General features: G+C 41.2%; 1 protein-coding gene across 1 annotated transcript in view; it reads right to left on the reverse strand.

The window, feature by feature from the left end:
- Positions 1-21955, reverse strand: part of LOC117518136 (inactive N-acetylated-alpha-linked acidic dipeptidase-like protein 2) — a 656634-nt gene that overhangs the window by 60550 nt on the left and 574129 nt on the right. The gene's annotated exons all lie outside the window — the stretch shown is intronic.

The raw sequence follows: 21955 nt of genomic DNA on the forward strand, positions 1-21955 counted from the left end.
CATCAGAAAGTACTTTACAAAGCAAACGAGTAAACTACATAAAACTAGCGCATTGCCTGTGGGGATCCACGGGATCTAGAGTGGGCAGTATTTATAAAATAGGAAGCTGACCTTTTTCAAGGGGGGTAATAAATTATGTGAAGTTTCTGAAATGAGTTGGAATGGTGCATGAATCTCGAATGTAATTACCAAGTTCACTGTTGTTACATAATATCTATAATTTCTCCAAAAATATTTCTCCAATCAACGTTCTGTTTTGGCGGCATTCATCCTTGACCCAAAATACATAAGTATACCAAATGGCAAATGTCAGCTCTCTGCAGTTTGTCCTCGGTTGAAGGTACACATACACATACACATACACGTACACAGAGGCCACTTTGCTTTTAATATATAGATGATTTACTTCCCCCTGCTGGAATGGTGTGTGAGTCCAGAATGTAATTATCAATGTACATTGTTCATTATTGTTAGCCAATGTCCACAGTTTCTCCAAAAATATTGGTCCTATCAACGTTCCGTTTTGGCGGAGTTCATCCTTGACCCAAAATACATAAGGATACCAAACGTCAAATGTTTATCCATGATCGAAGTTCTACACACGCATGCACACATAGTGGGCCTCATGTATCCATGTTGCGCACTTGTGGTGTAAATTTACGGTGTAAATTTGAAGTACACCAAAGTTGCTGTGACATGTATCAAGCAGTGCGCACCTGCCCATTTCCAGCGTATGCCTGACGTGACCTTGATAAATGCGGCGGGTGAAAACAATCGTAATTATAATAAACACGCCCATAAATATTCAGACTCCGCTTCAGACACACCCTCATTTTACGACATGGAAGCCAGGAAGACGGCAAAGAAAAAGAACTGCACCAATCACGATGCGTGCCAATAGAGCATCAAAAGCGGCCGTCATATTAATTATTTTGTAGTATAATCAAAAAAGTGTTACAGTGGTCCCTCGTTTATCGCGGGAGTTACATTCTAAAAATAGTCCGCAAAAAGCGAAGTCCGCGACGTAGTCAGCGTTATTTTTTTACAACTATTATAGATGTTTTAAAGATGTAAAAACCCTGTAAAACCACTTTATACACTTTCTCAATCAGGCATGAACATTTTCTCACTTTTCTCTCATGTGTTAACACTCTCAAAGTTCAAACCTTAGTAGAAAAATATGACCAAACTGTTTTCAGGCCCAAACATTTTGTTTGAGAAATAAAAATAGAACGTTTTCCTATAAATAATTATGATGGCTTTTAGAACTAACAAATTTAATTTTAACGATCATCGTACAAGGTTGGACACATAAGAAATTATTAATAGTGACTCACCAGTATTTCACAGATCGCGCCTCTTCGTACTGACGCCGCGCCTTTTTCCACTCACACCTGGCTGCAGGTGTCTGTGTCCGAGTGATAAACACAGTTATGAGTAGTTGTTGGCGCTCTTTTTTCTTCTGGGCAAGAAGATTCTTATAAACAGACATGCAGAACACAGAAGACTGTAAAAAAAAACAAAAAGGCATGCCAAATTGGACTAAAAACTCTGCGAAACGACGAGGCCGCGAAAGGTGAACCGTGTTATAGCGAGGGACCACTGTATTCTCTTTTCACATGTCAATAATTCTTGACATGTGGATATTTGCTCACTCAATTAATAAGACACGCCTAATTTTTCAGATTTTTTTATTTTTAAAATGTATTTCTTTATTTATTTTACTGTAACAAACGAATGGAGAAAACAAAACCTGATTGCAGCACGGGCGAAGGGAATGACAACACTACAGTTGTAATTATCAATTTCATTGTCTAAAACGATCACACCACATAAAGTTAAGCTCAGCGCTGCTATGGCTCCAGGCTCTGGAGAAAAAGGCACACAGCGCTTTCTTTGCAGTCAGCGCTGTGGCCACGGATTGTGCTCGATAGACCAGCAATCCTGCAAAAGCGGGATTTGTATTGATTATTATGTAGTATAATCAGGAAAGTGTTATTTATGTAACATATGCATTGATTTGTACAAGGTCTATTAGATAATAAACCAACCCTTTTATTTTTTTTTAACTATATGGATTTGAATGACATGCAATTACACCAATCATGCTTGAGCCCTCGTGCGCATGCGTGAGTTTTTTCACGCATGTCAGTGACGTCATTTCCCTGTGGGCAGGCCTTGAGTGAGATGTGGTCCCGCCCTCTCGGCTGAATTCCTTTGTTTCACACGCTGCTCCAGACGGTGCGCGTTGCTTTATCAAAAATTTTTCTGGACCTGTGAGGAATATCCGAGCGGACACTATTCGAGAAATTAAGCTGGTTTTCGGTGAAAGGTTTAACGGCTGATGAGAGATTATGGGGTGTTTCTGTCGCTGTAAGGACTTCCCACGGAACGGGACATCGTGCAGCACTTTCAGGCGCCGTCGTCGGCCTGTTTCAAGCTGAAAACATCCTAATTTAAGGCTTAATTCACCCAGGACGTCGTGAGAGAACAGAGAAGATTCAGAAGAGGCCGGCATGAGGACTTTATGCAGACATTCCACTGTTTAAGGACATTTTTTAATGAAAGACGTGCGCGCAAATTTGCCGAGTCGTTTCCCAGACGACTTGGCGAATCTGTGTACACCGCGACAGGAAAAACACCTCCGTGTTGAAAACCATTTGTAAAATTCAGGCGGCTTTTGATGGCTTTCAACAAGTGAGTAACTGAGAAATTGTTTAACAGCTTGGGCATGTTCCAACTTGCCCGTTAAGGTTTCCAACGGAGGTGTTTTTCCTGTCGCGACCCCCCGCGGTCGGGTCCGGCCCGACATGCGACTCTGCCCGCACGTTCTTTCATTACAAAATGTCCGTTAACAATGGAATGTCCGAATAAACTCCTCATGCCGACTTCTTCTGAAAGTTCTCTGTTCTCTGACGACTTACTAGGTCAACAGAGCCTGAAATGTGAAAGTTTTCAACTTGAAATGGCGAGACGCTGCCGCCTCGAAGCGCAGATCGCCATCAGGCGCCGTGGGCCGTCCTTACGGCGACACTAGCAGACCAAAATCTCTCATCAGCCGTTAAAATTTTTACCGAAAACCAGCTGAATTTATCGAATGGTGTCCACTCAGTTGTGCCTTACAGTTTTGAAAAAATTTTGATCAAACAAAGCAGCAGTCTCTGAGCCATTCCTAAACAATGAAAAAAATGATGAGAGGGTGGGCAACTCCTCACTCAAAGACTGCCCACAGGCGAATGACGTAACTGACAAGCGTGAAAAAACACATGCCCACGAGGGTTCAAGCATGTCTGATGTAATCACACGTGATTCAAATCCATATGGTTTTTGAAAAAAATAATAAGGTTGGATACTTTTCTAATAGACCTTGTATAATGGCACTGTTTATCATGTTAATCAGTTTCATTTTTATGTGGATTCCAGCGCTGGTTCATTTTGGTGTATAATTTACACCACCTCTCGACCTGGTGTATATTTTCAGGGCAGCGTACGCCAGCGACCACACTGATAAATGCCAAGTAGCGCAGCCGTTTTGGCGTACACCCCATATACGCTCAAATATCACCGTACGCACGTTGATACATGAGGCCCAGTATGTGTACACAGAGGCCACTTGGCTTTTAATATGTAGATACAGAGCAGCACTGAGATAGGCTACAACCCCCAGCAAACCCTAATTGGAATAAGCAGGTTTAGAACCCATGAAGTAAGTCCTATACAGGCCTTACTCCATCAGCCAAGTGCTCATCCTATCTATTACCCTCTCTGGACAGGGTGCCAGCCTATGGCAGGTTACTTCCTCAATCAATGTAAAAACAAATGAACGAATGATACACAGATTTTCCCCAACCAAGGTCAATGCTAATTTAAAGTTGGGTACTCTGAGATAATGAAGATGAAGTTTCTTGTCCAAGGACACAGGCAGGTAGCCCGAAGCACACACCAGGAATTGTACGCTGGTCAATACATTGCCGGCCAACTCCTAATCCACAGAGCCACTTGCCCTGCTTGGACCCATGACATTTAATAATGAGTGTAATTACCTGTTTACACAGGGGAGTGGAGGATACATTAACATATTGTAACATTAAACACAAAAGAAAGTTTGAAAAAAGTTCAAATTTTTAATTTATATTTGCAGCCCAGTCTCACTTTTTTTGTGTGCTCCCGTGACGAAACGAGTCAAATTTTCGTGACTGGGTTTTTTTTTTAACTCACTATTCCTACCCCCCCACCCGACCCATAACCACCGCCGACCCCCCCGCTTTACTTTTAATTTCGTGCAGCCATCACAAAATTAATTAGAATGAATTTGTGCTGCTGTGACAAAAATGAGGCATTTTTCGTCACAATATCACAAACCAATAGATTAATGTATCGTGTATGTTTCGTGCTGCTGAATCACGACTTGCCGTGAAACCAGGTTGATATTTAGTTGTAGTTTTCTCTGGGCCCCTCCCCAATCGGACCGGGAGTGACATGTTTAGCCGCATGTTCTCCTTGAATTGCTGGCTGTCTGAGTGGTGTCCAAAAAATGAGGTGGGCTTCATAGATAATTGGCAAAGTTTCTGGGGAAAACCTGGTCTTGTTAGGAGAGACGGCATCCATCCCACTTTGGATGGAGCAGCTCTCATTTCTAGAAATCTGGCCAATTTTATTAAACCCTCCAAATCGTGACTATCCAGGGTTGGGACCAGGAAGCAGAGTTGTAGTCTTACACACCTCTCTGCAGCTTCTCTCCCCCTGCCATCCCCTCAATACCCCATCCCCGTAGAGACGGTGCCTGCTCCCAGACCACCAATAACCAGTAAAAATCTATTTACGGATAAAAATTCAAAAAGAAAAAATAATACAGCACCTGCAACTGCACCACAGACTAAAACAGTTAAATGTGGTCTATTAAACATTAGGTCTCTCTCTTCTAAGTCCCTGTTATTAAATGATATAATAATTGATCAACATATTGATTTATTCTGCCTTACAGAAACCTGGTTACAGCAGGATGATTATGTTAGTTTAAATGAGTCAACACCCCCGAGTCACACTAACTGTCAGAATGCTCGTAGCACGGGTCGAGGAGGAGGATTAGCAGCAATCTTCCACTCCAGCTTATTAATTAATCAAAGACCCAGACAGAGCTTTAATTCATTTGAAAGCTTGACTCTTAGTCTTGTCCATCCAAATTGGAAGTCTCAAAAACCAGTTTTATTTGTTATTATCTATCGTCCACCTGGTCGTTACTGTGAGTTTCTCTGTGAATTTTCAGACCATTTGTCTAACTTAGTGCTTAGCTCAGATAAGATATAGTGGGTGATTTTAACAATCCACATAGATGCTGAGAATGACAGCCTCAACACTGCATTTAATCTATTATTAGATTCAGTTGGCTTCGCTCAAATGTAATGAGCCCACCACCATTTTAACTGCACTTTAGATCTTGTTCTGACATATGGCATAGAAACTGAAGACTTAACAGTATTCCCTGAAAACCCCCTGTTGTCTGATCATTTCTTAATAACATTTACATTTACTTTAATGGACTACCCAGCCGTGGGGAATAAGTTTCATTACAGTAGAGGTCTTTCTGAAGCGCTGTAACTAGGTTAAGGATATGATTCCTTCTTTGTTATGTTCTTCAATGCCATATACCAACACAGTGCAGAGTAGCTACCTAAACTCTGTGAGTGAGATAGATTATCTCGTCAACAGCTTTACATCCTCATTGAGCACAACTTTGGATGCTGTAGCTCCTCTGAAAAAGAGAGCCTTAAATCAGAAATGCTTGACTCCGTGGTATAACCCACAAACTCGCAGCTTAAAGCAGATAACCCGTAAGCTGGAGAGGAAATGGCGTCTCACTAATTTAGAAGATCTTCATTTAGCCTGGAAAAAAGAGTCTGTTGCTCTATAAAAAAAAAGCCCTCCGTAAAGCTAGGACATCTTACTATTCATCACTAATTGAAGAAAATAAGAACAACCCCAGGTTTCTTTTCAGCACTGTAGCCAGGCTGACAAAGAATCAGAGCTCTATTGAGCTGAGTATTCCTTTAACTTTAACTAGTAATGACTTCATGACTTTCTTGCAAATAAATTTTAACTATTAGAGAAAAATTATTCATAACCATCCCCAAAGACATATCTTTATGTTCGGCTGCCTTCAGTAATGCTGATATTTGGTTAGACTCTTTCTCTCTGATTGTTCTGTCTGAGTTACTTTCATTAGTTACTTCCTCCAAACCATCAACATCTCTATTAGACCCCATTCCTACCAGGCTGCTCAAGGAAGCCCTACCATTAGTTAATGCTTTGATCTTAAATATGATCAATCTATCTTTATTAGTTGGCTATGTACCACAGGCTTTTAAGGTGGCAGTAATTAAACCATTACTTAAAATGCCATCACTTGACCCAGCTGTCTTAGCTAATTATAGGCCAATCTCCAACCTTCCTTTTCTCTCAAAAATTCTTGAAAGGGTATTTGTAAAACAGCTAACTGATCATCTGCAGAGGAATGGTCTATTTGAAGAGTTTCAGTCAGGTTTCAGAATTCATCATAGTACAGAAACAGCATTAGTGAAGGTTACAAATGATCTTCTTTTGGCCTCAGACAGTGGACTCATCTCTGTGCTTGTCCTGTTCGACCTCAGTGCTGCTTTGATACTGTTGACCATAAACTTTTATTACAGAGATTAGACCATGCCATAGGTATTAAAGGCACTGTGCTGCAGTGGTTTGAATCATATTTATCTAATTGATTACAATTTGTTCATGTAAATGGGGAGTCTTCTTCACAGACTAAAGTTAATTATGGAGTTCCACAAGGTTCTGTGCTAGGACCAATTTTATTCACTTTATACATGCTTCCCTTAGGCAGTATTATTAGAAAGCATTGCTTAAATTGTCATTGTTACGCAGATGATACCCAACTTTATCTATCCATGAAGCCAGAGGACACACACCAATTAGTTAAACTGCAGGAATGTCTTTCAGACATAAACACATGGATGACCTCTAATTCCCTGCTTTTAAATTTAGTTAAAACTGAAGTTATTGTACTTGGCCCCACAAATCTTAGAAACATGGTGTCTAACCAGATCCTTACTCTGCATGGCATTACCCTGACTTCCAGTAATACTGTGAGAAATCTTTAGTAGAGAAGCTTGAATCTTCGACTGGATTGGGTTGCTTGACATGAGGACATTTCGCTTCAAATCACCGAAGCTTCCTCACCTAAAATTCTTGCTCTGGTGGTCTGACTTCTGTCTTGAGAAGAATAATCAAGAAGTCACAAAAGCTGGAGTTACCCTGACTCATTTTTAACCAGGATATGTCCTTCAGTGCGCATATTAAGCAAATATGTAGGACTACTTTTTTGCATTTGTGCAATATCTCTAAAATTAGAAAGGTCTTGTCTCAGAGTGATGCTGAAAAGCTAATTCATGCATTTATTTCTTCTAGGCTTGACTACTGTAGTTCATTATTATCAGGTTGTCCTAAACGTTCCCTGAAAAGCCTTCAGTTAATTCAAAATGCTGCAGCTAGAGTACTGACAGGGACTAGAAGGAGAGAGCATATTTCGCCCATATTGGCCTCTCTTCATTGGCTCCCTGTTAATTCCAGAATAGAATTTAAAATTCTTCTTCTTACTTATAAGGTTTTGAATAATCAGGTCCCATCTTATCTTAGGGACCTCATAGTACCATATCACCCCAATACAGCGCTTCGCTCTGAGACTGCAGGCTTACTTGTAGTTCCTAGGGTTTGTAAGAGCTCCTCTCCTGTGGAAGACAGACACCCTCTCTACTTTTAAGATTAAGCTTAAAAGTTTCCTTTTTGAAAAAGTTTATAGTTAGGGCTGGATCAGGTGACCCTGAACCATCCCTTAGTTATACTGCTACAGACTTAGACTGCTGGGGGGTTTCCCATGATGCACCCAGTGTTTCTTTTTATTCACCTCTTTTTGCTCTATATGCACCACTCTGCTTTTAATCATTAATTATTATCTCTGCTCTCTTCCACAGCATGTCTTTTTCCTGATTCTCTCCTCAGCCCCAACCAGTCCCAGCAGAGACTGCCCCTCCCTGAGCCTGGTTCTGCTGGAGGTTTCTTCCTGTTAAAAGGGATTTTTCTGTTATATGGCTGGGGGGGCCTGGCTGCCTTTTTGTTTCTGTCCTTTGCTTCTCCTTCCAGGTGGTTTGCATTTGGAACTGAGTGGCTGTGTTGCTGAGTTTATCAGGACCTCACCCTGATCACCTGAGGCTGATCACCTGCGGCTCATCAGGACTCACAGCTGTGGTGCATCTGCATGGATTGGAACATGGTGGCATTTAAGACTGGAGTGCACAGTGTGTATTTGCCAGAGACTCGACTTTGTGACCAGACGGGTGAGATCGTCGTCTCGGGAGCCATCTCATCATCAGTGGATGCAGAGAACGTCCAGGTCTGATGCACGGTCTGTGAAAGAGGAGGGGGTGAGGTCTCACGCTCGTCAGCACACTTCCTGAGGTACGTTAGATTTTGTGACTAACATTTATACAGTCAGTAAATGTGGTGTCCCTCACACCTTTTTATATTGAGCTGTATGTTAGTCATGTATCGACTTCCACTGCAGTGGAGTTTTGTGAACTGGACGTTCCATGCCTGCAGGTTGGGAAGTTGATTAGTAATCAAGCCAGGAAGTGTTTGCTGTTTGTACACCTCTGTGTGTAGAGTGTGGACTCACATAATGGTTCCTTCTTTCACAGACTCGGTTTGTTGCGGCCACCTGGGGGGTGTCGGTGGGGTCCTTGAGTCCGAACAGCTTCTGGCTCCGGACCGTTAGCGCTGCTGGGAGCGCACCACGCCAGACCGCACCTTCTTTTGTATTTTTTATGTATCACTGTTATGTATTAAATTCAGTTAGCCTTTGTACCGTGCTCTGCTTATTTCATACTGGGTCTTTCAAACGCTGGTCGGTTCTCCAAGCTGCGTCCGACACATAACATTTTCCTTCCCACTGTCGCCAAGTGCTTGCTCATAGGGGGTCGTTTTGACCGTTGGGGTTTTTCTGTAATTATTATATGGCTTTTGCCTTACAATATAAAGCACCTTGGGGCAACTGTTTGTTGTGATTTGGTGCTGTATAAATAAAATTGATTTGATTTGATTTGATATTTGACAGGTATATACAGTATCTTGGATAGGAATGTCTTAGTTCCAATGCAGACGATTTTAACTGCACACAAGCAACGTACATGTTTATGTATGTACAGACCCTGTGAAGACTGAAGACTTAAAATATAAAATTTGGAATTTGATGTAGATGTACATTCCTGACGTGTCTAGCAGGAACTAGTGATCAGGAGGTCTTGCATGTGAGCTTCAGAACAATATCTCAAAAAATGTTTCAAAACATTCCCGATCGGTGTTGTCAGTTTGCCATTACTAATTTTGGACAGATGCTGTACGTGGGTAGAGCATCTGTATGAAACAGTGTGCATCAAGACTCAACCTGTTCAGTCATCTCCAGGCTCACCGTCCCCTCCACGAATTGACCAAGAAACCATCTTCCTCACCACCCAGGGACTGCCACAACAACTCTGTTATTTTGGTGAGTTTCAAGGTTATATAGAGTTTCTGAGTTGTTGTTCAGACGAGCTGGTCGCTCGCTCGCTCGCTCACTCAGTTCTTTCTGCCCTTTTTTTCCATTTCTACTCTAAATGTGTGCCCACTTGCTGTGTAAGTATCAAATAGTCTTTTACTTTTGGAATCATTCTGGAATTTTTTTCAACTTGTTTCTAATCTCTCTGACATGGTATCTCAGAAAGAGGACACAAACCTGATTTAGTCATTTGCAGTTCAAAAAAGTTACAGACATGGTGGATTCATTGAAATTTCGGGTCAGGTCAAGGAGCATGGATGGAAAATGGACTGCATTCATATATTTGCTGTTTCGTAGTGGTGAATCTCGCGCCTTCTCGCGTTCGCTGACTCACTCGAGAGGTTAGTTTCAGCAGAGTTTCGGTTCAAAGCACAATGTGAACAAACCTCGTGAAGTATGGACAAGAAGACAACATCGGGGCACGGCAGAAGTCCATCACAGGTGCTACACCTCCTCTAGAAAACCCTCTCAACTTGGGAGAACATGTCATCATCATAATCACCTGTGAACTCGCTTGATCAATGCCATCCATATCCTCGCTAGCCATTGTTCATGTTCAAAGTGCTTTACAATGATGTCCAATGGTGTCCAAAGTATTCCAGATAGGGTTATCAGTGAGATCACCTGCTGGAGTCAGAGGCTGCAAAGAAAACCTGCACCCTCTTGGTCCTTTCTGGAATACTTTGGACACCAATGCACAAGACCATCTACCACACCTGGTACTGGCTGGCAACCACCCAGGTGGACAACTGGTCTGTCCTCATTGCCAGCATATAGCCCTCTATCCGCTGTAACCAAGTGATATGCAAGTGTTCCCTTGGGCTTTTCTATTTGCTGGGGTACTCTGTCTGAGACACCTACCTGCTGGACCATAAACCGAGAAGTGAACCACAACCAAAATCTCCCAGTGGATGTTACCTCCCAATTCAAGTAGTATGCCTCATTTGAGTCTCGCTAAGCCATTAGATGCAAAGTCATTCAAGACGTACCAAAGGATCCTCCAAGGAGACCAAGAACTGAGGGCATCCAGTCATCTCCTTATGCTGACGGGTCATGTTCAGGCATCACAACCATACAGTAAGATAGGAAGCACTAGTAACCTCATGACTCCAGCTCATCCCGGGCATTTCTTGACCATCAGTGCCAGAGATCAAAGAGACATGAGTCATTGACAAAGTAAGTGAAACCATTTATTAAAAGCCTAAATACAGTAGATTGCTGAAAAGAATATCTATGCTCAGTGTTGTTGTTTTGCACATATTTTGTAATGTTGAGATCTTTCTGCAGCCAGTCTGCTCTGTGTAATCCTGATCTCATATCTTCCAAACTAAGCAGACTGGGTCCGAGTCAGTACTTGGATGGGAGACCTCTTTGAAAGACCAGGAGATGTGTTTGCGTCTTCAAATAAAAAAATGGAGTTGCATCAGGAAGAGCATCCAGCATAAAACCCAATGTGGATCTGTGCTGGATCTGCTGTGGCGACCCTGCTCAAGTGGGAGCTACTGAAAGGCAAACAAGTTGAGATCTTCTGATTTCAATAACTAATACTGAGGAGATGTAATTGGTCAGGTTATCGCCACCAAAAAAAAAAGAAAAAAAAATTGTAGTAATTTGTAGTAACAGGAAGAGACAGAGGTCATGAATGAGACTGAGAGGAACAGTAGTAGCCAGTAAACCAGTATTGATCATTATTATCACTTACTGAGGCGTTGCTGGGCCGGTAGCATAGATTTACATTTACGCTATCTGTCCATACCTGCCCGCAGTAACAGGCAGGTATCCCAATACCCACCCGCTGTGCATAAAGTGATGACATCATATCATGCACACCCCAAGAACTGTGCGCAGATGATAACATGAAAAGGCGAGAAGTGTGTGCTGGTCCCAATATGGATATTCCGGATGATTTTATCATGGATAGTCCGACAATGAACAGCAGCCTAGGCAGCCAGCTTGATGAGGACGCCCTGACGAATTTGGAGAGCAGCGCGGTACAAGCCAACATGACAAAAGTTAAAGTGAGCCAACTTTTTATGTACGCATTTGCTGGGTGCCATGCATTTTGAAATGACATTAAATATTGTTAATGTGATTCCATGTGTTGTGTATCTCAGTAAGTGATAATAAAGCAAATAACATGCAGTTGTCGTGCGGTATGTATTTTCTGAGTCCCTCCGTCCATGCCCAGTTGCCCGCAACGACAAATATTCGCTCTCTTCTGTCGGTCATTTTGGGCGTGGACAGAGGGACTCAGAAAATGCATACCGCCCTCCAAAAGCATGTTATTGTATTAGTATGCCTGGAATTTATATTGTGTATTTGCATTTATATTTACTGTATATTTGCAAACTGTTTATCTTTTTTTTTTTTTGTTTACTTTTGATACTCTGTGTGCTTCTTACCCTGTATGCTGCTATACAATGCTGCTGGAACCTCAATTTCCCTGAAGGAGTCTTCCCAAGGGATCGATAAAGTGGTCAGGGTCTTGGTTATGATTTGGTTGCCTTGCCTTGTTTCTTTCTGTCTTTGACGATCTGTTTGTGGTTTCTGTTTATCATTTATCTTCAGTGTTTTATCATCTGGTTATGTTCCTTTAGTTTTTGATTACATTATCTGTATTCCATAGTCTCTCGTTTTGTTTTCTGTTCATTATCTATTTTCTTGTTAGTCAGTAGTCTGTTTTGCCATTTTGTTATCAATGTTGTGTCACTTTTTATACTTTGGTCATCATGTATTCCGTTCTAGTTTTGTCCAGCCTGCGTTTGTTTTCATTATGTAATCATTAGTTTGAATCACTTGTTTGTTTTGTTTTTAATCATATTTTGTATTATCTGTTAATTCTATTTTTTGCCACTTGTGAGTTCTTGTTTAGTCTTTGCTTTTAATTTTTTTCTTATTGTTTTTGCATTCTGACTTTCACTGTAGTCATTGGTTGTACGAGGTCTGTCCATAAAGTATCATACCTTTTTATTTATTTTTTTAACTATATGGATTTGATTCATGTGTTTTCACGTCAGACAAGCTTGAACCCTCGTGCGCATGCGTGAGTTTTTCCACGCCTGTCGGTGACGTCATCCGAAACGGAGGCGTTCTTTGTCTCGCTCGAACAGCAAATCGGCCGTGACGCACAAAGCCTCCGTGCGGCTTTCCACGACAAAATCTCTTGTTAAAAGTGAAATCTGCCGGAAAATGGTTGATGTCCAGCTCTTGTGATAACCAGAGAAAGTGCACACGACAGTCCCAGCTCCACACAGCCATCCATTTAGAAATAATCCGGTGGTTCATGCCTGTCGTCGCGGCTCGGAGCGCGGCGTGCCGAGCGCCATTGTGGGCCGTCCTTAAAGCTGTACTAACAGACCTTATTCTCTGTGAAGCCCGTAAAATTTTCACCGAAAGCCAGATAAATTTTTCGAATGGTTTCCAGGTGCCAGTCTCTAACAGCTTCTGAAAAAATTCTGATGGAAAAAACCCCCAAATCATTCCGCCATTTCCAGACAATGAAAATCCGACGACGGGGCGTGACCACTCCTTCCACAAGGCGTACTCACAGGCGAATGACGTCACCGACAGGCGTGGAAAAACTCACGCATGCGCACGAGGGTTCAAGCTTGTCTGACGTGAAAACACATGAATCAAATCCATAAGTTAAAAAAAAAAGAAAAAAAAAAGGTACAATACTTTATGGACATACCTCGTACAACCCCAATTCCAATGAAGTTGGGACGTTGTGTAAAATGTCAATTAAAACAGAATACAATGATTTGCAAATCCTCTTCAACCTATATTCAATTGAATACACCACAAAGACAAGATATTTAATGTTCAAACTGATCAACTTTATTGTTTTTGTGCAAATATTTTCTCATTTTGAAATGGATGCCTACAACACGTTTCAAAAAAGCTGGGACAGTGATATGTTTACCACTGTGTCACATCACCTTTCCTACCAACAACACTCAGTAAGCTTTTGGGAACTGAGGACACTAATTGTTGAAGCTTTGTAGGTGGAATTCTTTCCCATTCTTGCTTGATGTACGACTTCAGTTGTTCAACATTCTTGGGCCTCCCTTGTCGTATTTTGCACTTCATAATGCGCCACACATTTTCAATGGGTGACAGGTCTTGACTGCAGGCAGGCAGTCTAGTACCCGCACTCTTTTACTACGAAGCCACGCTGTTGTAACACGTGCAGAATGTGGCTTGGCATTGTCTTGCTGAAATAAGCACGACGTCCCAGAAAAAGACGTTGCTTAGATGGCAGCATGTGTTGCTCCAAAACCTGGATGTACCTTTCGGCACTGATGGCGCCATCACAGATGTGTAAGTTGCCCATGCCATGGGCACTAACACACCCCCATACAATCACAGATGCTTGCGTTTGAACTTAGCGCTGGTAACAATCTGGATGGTCTTTTCCTCTTTTGTCCAGAGGACACGACATCCATGATTTTCAAAAACAATTTGAAATGTGGACTCATCAGACCACAGCACACTTTTCCACTTTGCATCTGTCCATTTCAAATGAGCTTGGGCCCAGAGAATGCGGCGGCGTTTCTGGATGTTGTTGATGTATGATTTTTGCTTTGCATGGTAGAGTTTTAACTTGCACTTGTAGATGTAGTGATGAACTGTGTTAACTGACAATGGTTTTCTGAAGTGTTCCTGAGTCCACGCAGTAAGATCCTTTACACAATGATGTTGGTTTTTAATGACGGTCACGCGCATTCAGTGTTGGTTTTCGGCCTTGCCGCTTACATGTAGAAAGTTCTCCAGATTCTCTGAATTTTCTGATTAGATTATGGACTGTAGATGATGGAATCCCTAAATTTCTTTCAATTTAACATTGAGAAACATTGTTCTTAAACGTTTGGACTAGTTTTTTCATGCAGTTGTTCACAAAGTGGTGATCCTCGCCCCATCATTGCTTGTTAACGGCTGAGACTTTTGGGGATGCTCCTTTTATATTGAATAATTAATGTCCTGAGTTCCCAAATGCTTACTGAGTGTTGTTGGTAGGAAAGGTGATGTAAACATACCACTGTCCCAGCTTTTTTGAAACATGTTGCAGGCATCCATTTCAAAATAAGCAAATATTTGCACAAAAACAATAAAGTTTATCAGTTTGAACATTAAATATCTTGTCTTTGTGGTGTATTCAATTGAATATATGTTGAAGAGGATTTGCAAATCATTGTATTCTGTTTTTATTTACATTTTACACAACGTCCCAACTTCATTGGACTTGGGGTTGTATTTCCCTTTATACTTAAGCCACTTGGTGAGTTCTATTCTAGTTAAGTCTCTGCTTTTTCTTTTCTGGTTCTTGTCATATGGGCACTTTACTTGGTCTATGGTTTTCAGTTCATCTTCATGTTAAGGATTTTTATCTCTGTTGGTTGTAGGTGGTGTTACTTGCATTTAGTTGTACTGTCTGCCACGCCTACCTGTCATTCTTCTCTTGTCTTGTCTGGCCACCCCCCTTCCAGAACATTCCCCACACGTGCTTCTCATCACGCCTTGATTACTCCCTCTGTATTTAAGCCCTCACTGTCTCTCTGTCCCCTGCCAGTTTGTTGAAATCCTTTCACATCCCCGCACCTTTAGTCACAGTCTTGTTTGCCTCATTTTTTGCTTGTTTTTCTGATCTCTGCCACGCCGTGAACCTGACCCATGCTTGTTTTTTTTGGTACTACGAATCTGCCTCATGATTACCTGTTACGTCCGCCCCGCTGACTGCCGAACCGTGTACTGAATCCTTGCTCGTTTTTTGATAAAGCCTTTTTATTGCTTCAATGCCTGCGCGTCAGCATTGTGTGTCCTACAACCTTCTGTGCCACGCTGCCACGAACCATGACATAAAGTTCTTGCTAATCTCATCTAAAACGTATGAAAAGTAATGCACAGAAATTCATGCATAGCCTACATATTCATTACACATTGTGTTATTATTATTGTTATTATAAACCTAACCTGCGTTCCTGAATGTTAAATGCAAGACATGGGTCGTGTATGTGCAGGAAATGTGTAGGAATATGCACAAAATATTGCATTTAACATTTGAAACGCATCATGAGAATATATTTGATTGATAGGAATTCACACATTCTCCCGACTTATTTACACAAACAGTTTATGGGCAAATCAATGGCACTGGCAATTAATACATTGTTGGCTGAAATGTACACACTGAGTACATTTCAAATTTAAATACATCATCCTTTCAACCCCCTGCCCCCATTTTTCAAACCAAATTTGACATTAAAATGAGTTTCTGACATCCAACAAAACAATTTTGATATATGTTTAAGTGGATAAATATTGTTTGAAAAGAATTCAATATATTGTAGCCTCCCATGCGTCATAGCAGTTTTGTCAATGTCATTTCGCCTCATTAATTCTTACATCTGCTGTGTAAAGAAGACGATGTCCCACATCCCACCCTATTATTCACAGAGTTGTTTTACAGCCATGGATTTAGGAGTCCAGTGGGTGGGCTTAATCCTTATTAGAACATCCCACAGAGCACCTTCACACACAACATATCAAATCTCTCCTAAGTTTGCAAAATATATATACAGTGGCAAGAATAAGAATATCAACCCTTGAGCTATTACACATCTGAATATTCGAATAACATCAAGCAAATGTGGTAAATCTGTCTGGAGGAGGCACTTCTCAAAATCTAAGTGACTGCGCAAGAAAGAAGGCTGTGAGGAAAACCACCAAGACAAGCCTGAAGAAGTTACAGTTATGTCAAATACCTTTTTTTCCTGATATATATATTACCAGTGCACAAACACATTGAACAAACTCACAATGTGACATGTGTCTGAACTGCTGCCTTTTTCTACCTTCAACATTGATTCAATACAACATATTCAAAACCTTCTTCTCTCTTTTGCTAACTACAGGTCAGTTTCATCCATGAAGACATTACACACATGGAGTCATTCACATTGTAACCAGTTACTCAAACAACACTATCCCCATTATCCCATCAACACAAAGCTGGCTTGTTGTACAGTACATTTGGTACTGGAAATCAATTGTCTTGCATTTACAGTTAATTGGCCTGTTTTCCTGACTCCATTAAATTGTGTCTGCGTGGATCCAGTGGGTCTGTGTTGTGATGCTGCATCTACAGTGGAATAAAAAATAAGCACGCTTGAGCTTTTATACATTTTTTAAACTAAACCTAAAAAGCAAACAAACAAACAAAAAAATCCAGGTATCTCTATTCTAAAATTTTAAAATGTATGCGTTAATATAATACCAAGGCAAACTGTCACCACAAATCATCACTTTTACACCCAGTTTTCTTTTGACAAGTCAAGGGAAGGATCTATGAACACTTCCATGTCAGTCTTGTCATTTCCATCATTAAGTGATACCTACAGTATGGTATTTCTGTCCATGGTAAGTAGTTCTCAGATACTGAGCAACTCTACAAGAAGGAGACAAGTGAAGAAAGTCACCATGACAACTTTGAAGGAGATATAGGCTTTTGTGGCTGTCTGTACATCAGCAGTTATACAGCTTTATGGTGGACTATAATACAGAAGGAGAAGTAGTAAGTCCTACATAGACCCCAAGGCCCGCTGTTGTTGGGGATTATCTCCAGTTTTCAAAGCATGAAGTGGATGAGAGTCTATGACTCCCCCTGAAAGGGATCCCAGTCAGATGCAGATGGCTTCCCCAGCCAAGACACCTGACTGGATTGAGACAATACAGATTAAGTCTCTTGTCCAAGAACACAGATAGGTATTGATCTTGGGTCTACATATTGGCAGGCCAGCTTCTTATCCACTGAGATACCTGCTCCACAGAAGAGAGAAGAATTTTTGTAAAAATGAAGATGTGACAATTCATCTACTACCATTAAATCTGACAAACAACATGAATGCGGGAGCACATACAGAAGGCTTCAATGCCAAAATTCAATGGAAACAGAACTCTAGATCAAATACATGGTATAAAACTTTGATAAAATGTTAGTCTCCCCTCATTTTGTCAAACAAAGTAAAACATAGGAAGGATAACGAATGTTAGTATTGAAAACTAATACAGTGCTGTCTTACCTGTCTAGCAGGTGTCCAACAATACCTTCATATGAAATGTGTCCAGATTACCTTTGGTGTTCTTCTCAGTGGAATACTTGGCGTCTTATGTTTATTAGCTGTGTCCGTCACTGTTTTGTTTTTTTTTTTGGTCTGTTTTTGGCACATTTGAAGATCTACCACATTTCGTATGTTCCAAGACGCTGACGTGAGCATATGTAGCATATCAGGGACTTTGTCCCTTGAATGGCATATTGGGAAGCTCAGTTTCTAAATGTGTCGTTGTATGCTGTCACTGTATTTTTAACCCGTGTGGGTCAAAAAGCTTAAATAATATTTTAAAAAAAGCCAAATTTTGAGCATATTGACAATATAAGATTGTGAATCCTTTATTTTAATACTACAGAAGAAAATGACAGTGGTGTAATATGATTTTTTTTTTTTTTTTACTGAGTGTTTTTATTTATTTATTTATTCATTCTGGCTACCCATTTGAACTCCTTCTTAAAGTCTGTTTTTATTGTTCGTATATGCTGTTATATGTTATTGTGCTTTTTATGGGCTGCTCGAACTTAATTGCCCCTTGTGGGATTAATAAAGCTGTTTAATTTGATTTGATTTGTTAAACTGAAAGATACTACCATTTAAGCTATTGCTTATTATGGCTTTAATTTTTTTTTTTTTTTAAATTTTGGATCATGTTCACCATGAATTTAAAGACCACAGCATTAGAAATATTATGTAATGGAGCCTGGTGTTGTTTTAATTTGTATGAACCGCCTATAAATGTCAATATATATTTTGAGTATGCTCAGTGATTTGCAAACTTTCCAACATCTATATGAAAAAAATACTTCTGTAAACTGAATGATACAGTATAGAAGCTGGATATGGACATTTTCCATTCCTACTGTATTGCTGCTGATACACACAGTTATCATGCCAGCATTATACTTTACTGTTTTTCAATCTCTGAGGACAAGAAGATAACTTTGTAATCTGCACTGTGTGTCTTCAGATCAGAGTGAGTCCTGGAAGGATGGGAACAGATTGCGGTGATGACAGAAGAAAACAAAAATAGGCAAAACTGTTATCTCCTCTAATTTTAAATGAATCTCCCTGCTCACAGCCAGATGAGACTCATGAAATATTGTTGGACTGTTGCAATGCATCGTGTCTTTCGCAGCGGTGGTGGCCAAGTGGTTAGTGCATTTGATTTCAGTGCAGAAGGTTCTTTGTTCAAACCCCACTGCTGCCACATTTCTCCATGTAATGTAGAGTTGTGTCAAGAAGGGCATCCGGTATAAAACTTGTGCCAATTCAACATGCACCTTTGGCAGCAATTGCAGCCTCACGTCTTGGCCGCACCTATCTTTGGGCAGTTTTGTCCATTCCTCTTTGCAGCACCTCTCAAGCTCCATCAGGTTGGATGAGGAGTGTCAGTGCACAGCCATTTTCAGATCTCTCCAGAGATGTTCAATCGGATTCTAGCTGGGCCACTCAAGGACATTCACAGAGTTGTCCTGAAGCCAATCCTTTGATATCTTGGCTCTGTGCTGAGGGTCATTATCCTGTTGAAAGATAAACTGTCGCCCCAGTCTGAGGTGAAGAGCGCTCTGGAGCAGGTTTTCATCCAGGATGTCTCTGTACATTGCTGCATTCATATTTCTCTCAATCCTGACGAGTCTCCCAGTTCCTGGTGCTGAAAAACATCCCCACAGCATGATGCTGCCACCGCCATGCTTCACTGTGGGGATGGTGCCTGGTTTCCTCCAAACATGACACCTCATATTCATACCAAAGAGTTCAATCTTTGTCTCATCAGATCAGAGAATTTTGTTTCTCATGGTCTGAGAGTCCTTCAGGTGCCTTTTGGAAAACTCCAGGCAGGCTGCCATGTGCCTTTTACTAAGGAGTGGCTTCCGACTGGCCACTCTACCATACAGACCTGGTTGGTGAATTGCTGCAGAAATGGTTGTCCTTCTGGAATGTTCCACTCTCCACACAGAGGAATGCTGGAGCTCTGACAGAGTGACCATTAGGTTCTTGGTCACCCCCCTAACTAACTAGTAGGCATCCTGGTGGATCTGAACGTCTTCCACTTATACATGATGGAGGCCACTGTACTCATTGGGATCTTCAAAGCAGCAGAAATGTTTCTGTACCCTTCTCCAGATTTGTGCCTCGAGACAAGCCTGTCTCTGAGGTCTGCAGACAATTCCTTTGTCTTCATGCTTGGTTTGTGCTGTGACATGTTTTGTCAACTGTGGGACCTTATATGTAGACAGGTATGTGTCTCTCCAAATCATGTCCAATCAACTGAATTTACCCCAGGTGGACTCCAATTAAGCTGTAGAAACATCTCAAGGATGATCAGTGGAAACAGGAGTCACCTGAGATCAATTTGGAGCTTCATGGCAAAGGTTGTGAATACGTATGTACGTGTGATTTCTTAGTTTTTTTGTTTTTAATTGCAAAAATCTCAAAAAAATCTTTTTTCACATTGTCATTCTGGTGCAAAGTGTGTAAAATCTTAAGGGAAAAAATGTATTTCATCCATTTTGGTATAAAGCTGTAGCCTGTAACATAACATGTGGAAAAAGTGAAGCGCTGTGAATACTTTCTGGATGCACTGCAATTTACCAGGAAAATACTGCTGTCCAGCTTCACCTCTGAAATATTACTAATTAAATGTGAAAATATGCATGGCACAAAAGGTTGAAGAGTCATTTCATTCTGTGAGATATAACTGCCGCCTTTACTTTTATTCCTCATTGTAATTCACACAACAGATAACTGTCTCCCTCACTGTACTAGAAAATCAAAGGCAGCCTGCTGCTGATCACAACATGCAATGAATAGAATTTTGTCAGATCAGTCATAACCAAAGGCACTTTTATATGAAAATGCACATGCTTAAAAGTTGAACAAAAGGTTTAAAGGATTTCATTTAGGTTTGAATTTTATCCATGTCTTCCCTTTCCCCTATAATGGTTTGTCATGAATACTGCAGTGCTCCCTGCTGCCTGTAAAGAATCCATTAAATATCATTGTTCTTTTGCCGCAGGGGCTGCTGATACACCCAGAGAGCAGAGAGACACACAAACACAGGCAGTTCTACTCCTTTACACACACACACACACACACACACACACACACACACACACACACACACACACACACACACACACACACACACACACACACACACACACACACACACACACACACACACACACACACACACACACACACACACATTCACATTGTCACTGCCCTTGAGCAGCTGCTGCAACAACAACAGGAACTAATAGCTGGAACTTGTCTCTCAACTTGGTCAACTTCTTGAATGAGGGACCCTCAAACTATCAGCTAGATGTATGAAATCTGGACATTTTCCAATAAGACAGTGGCCCTAAAGATATATTGAAGTTGGTTGTGGAATAAATAAAGGTGGCTGACATTAAGATTTTGGAATGGCCTTCCCAAAGTGCTGATATCAGCCCAACAGAATATCTTTGCTATGGTTAAATGTTGGGTCTGTGGGAGTCATGCGGTCACTGAGCAGAGGTGATTGACTGACACCTTTGGAGCAGAATGAAGGTACAAGACTTTTGGGACTTCCTGCCTCCACTGTTTGACAGTGATACTTGGATGGCCTAAGGTGAAGACGGGATGCCTTTGGCACGAGGGCTCTTCAGAGGGTCCTTGGGTATCACTGAGGTGACAATATGTGATGCAAGCCTGAGGGCAACTCGGATGAGAAGTGGAACTTGCATTTTGCACAAGTGACACTTCTGTCAGCTCTGACATTTTGGACATTTATCTGTTCACGATCCAGCACACAGATGCATCAATGTACATGATCTCAACAGCTGAAGAAGACTGAGGGGATGTCCATGTTTCAGCTGGTTGTGGCAGACTGGGGTTACTTGCAAAAGGTGGGGATGGACCAGTTGTCTTCATGGTTAGTTGCCATCTGGGCCTTGTGGTGGTTTCATGATGTGGGAGATACTTCAATGCATGGCACCAGCGCATGCTCCCAGACACGGCTTGACTTGATTGTGGTAGAAAAGTAAGGGCCCTGTCCCACTGGGGAGAGGATTAATTGCGCATGAATTAAGTATACAAATTGCGGGCTTTTGTTGTCATCCGCAACAAAAATGGCCAAAAATGACAAATGTCCCAGTATGAATTACGGATATATTAATAATATATAGCGAATATATGATGAACAATCACGGTTATATAACGCATG

Source organism: Thalassophryne amazonica, chromosome 10, assembly GCF_902500255.1.
Source record: "Thalassophryne amazonica chromosome 10, fThaAma1.1, whole genome shotgun sequence".
Classification (NCBI taxonomy): domain Eukaryota; kingdom Metazoa; phylum Chordata; class Actinopteri; order Batrachoidiformes; family Batrachoididae; genus Thalassophryne; species Thalassophryne amazonica.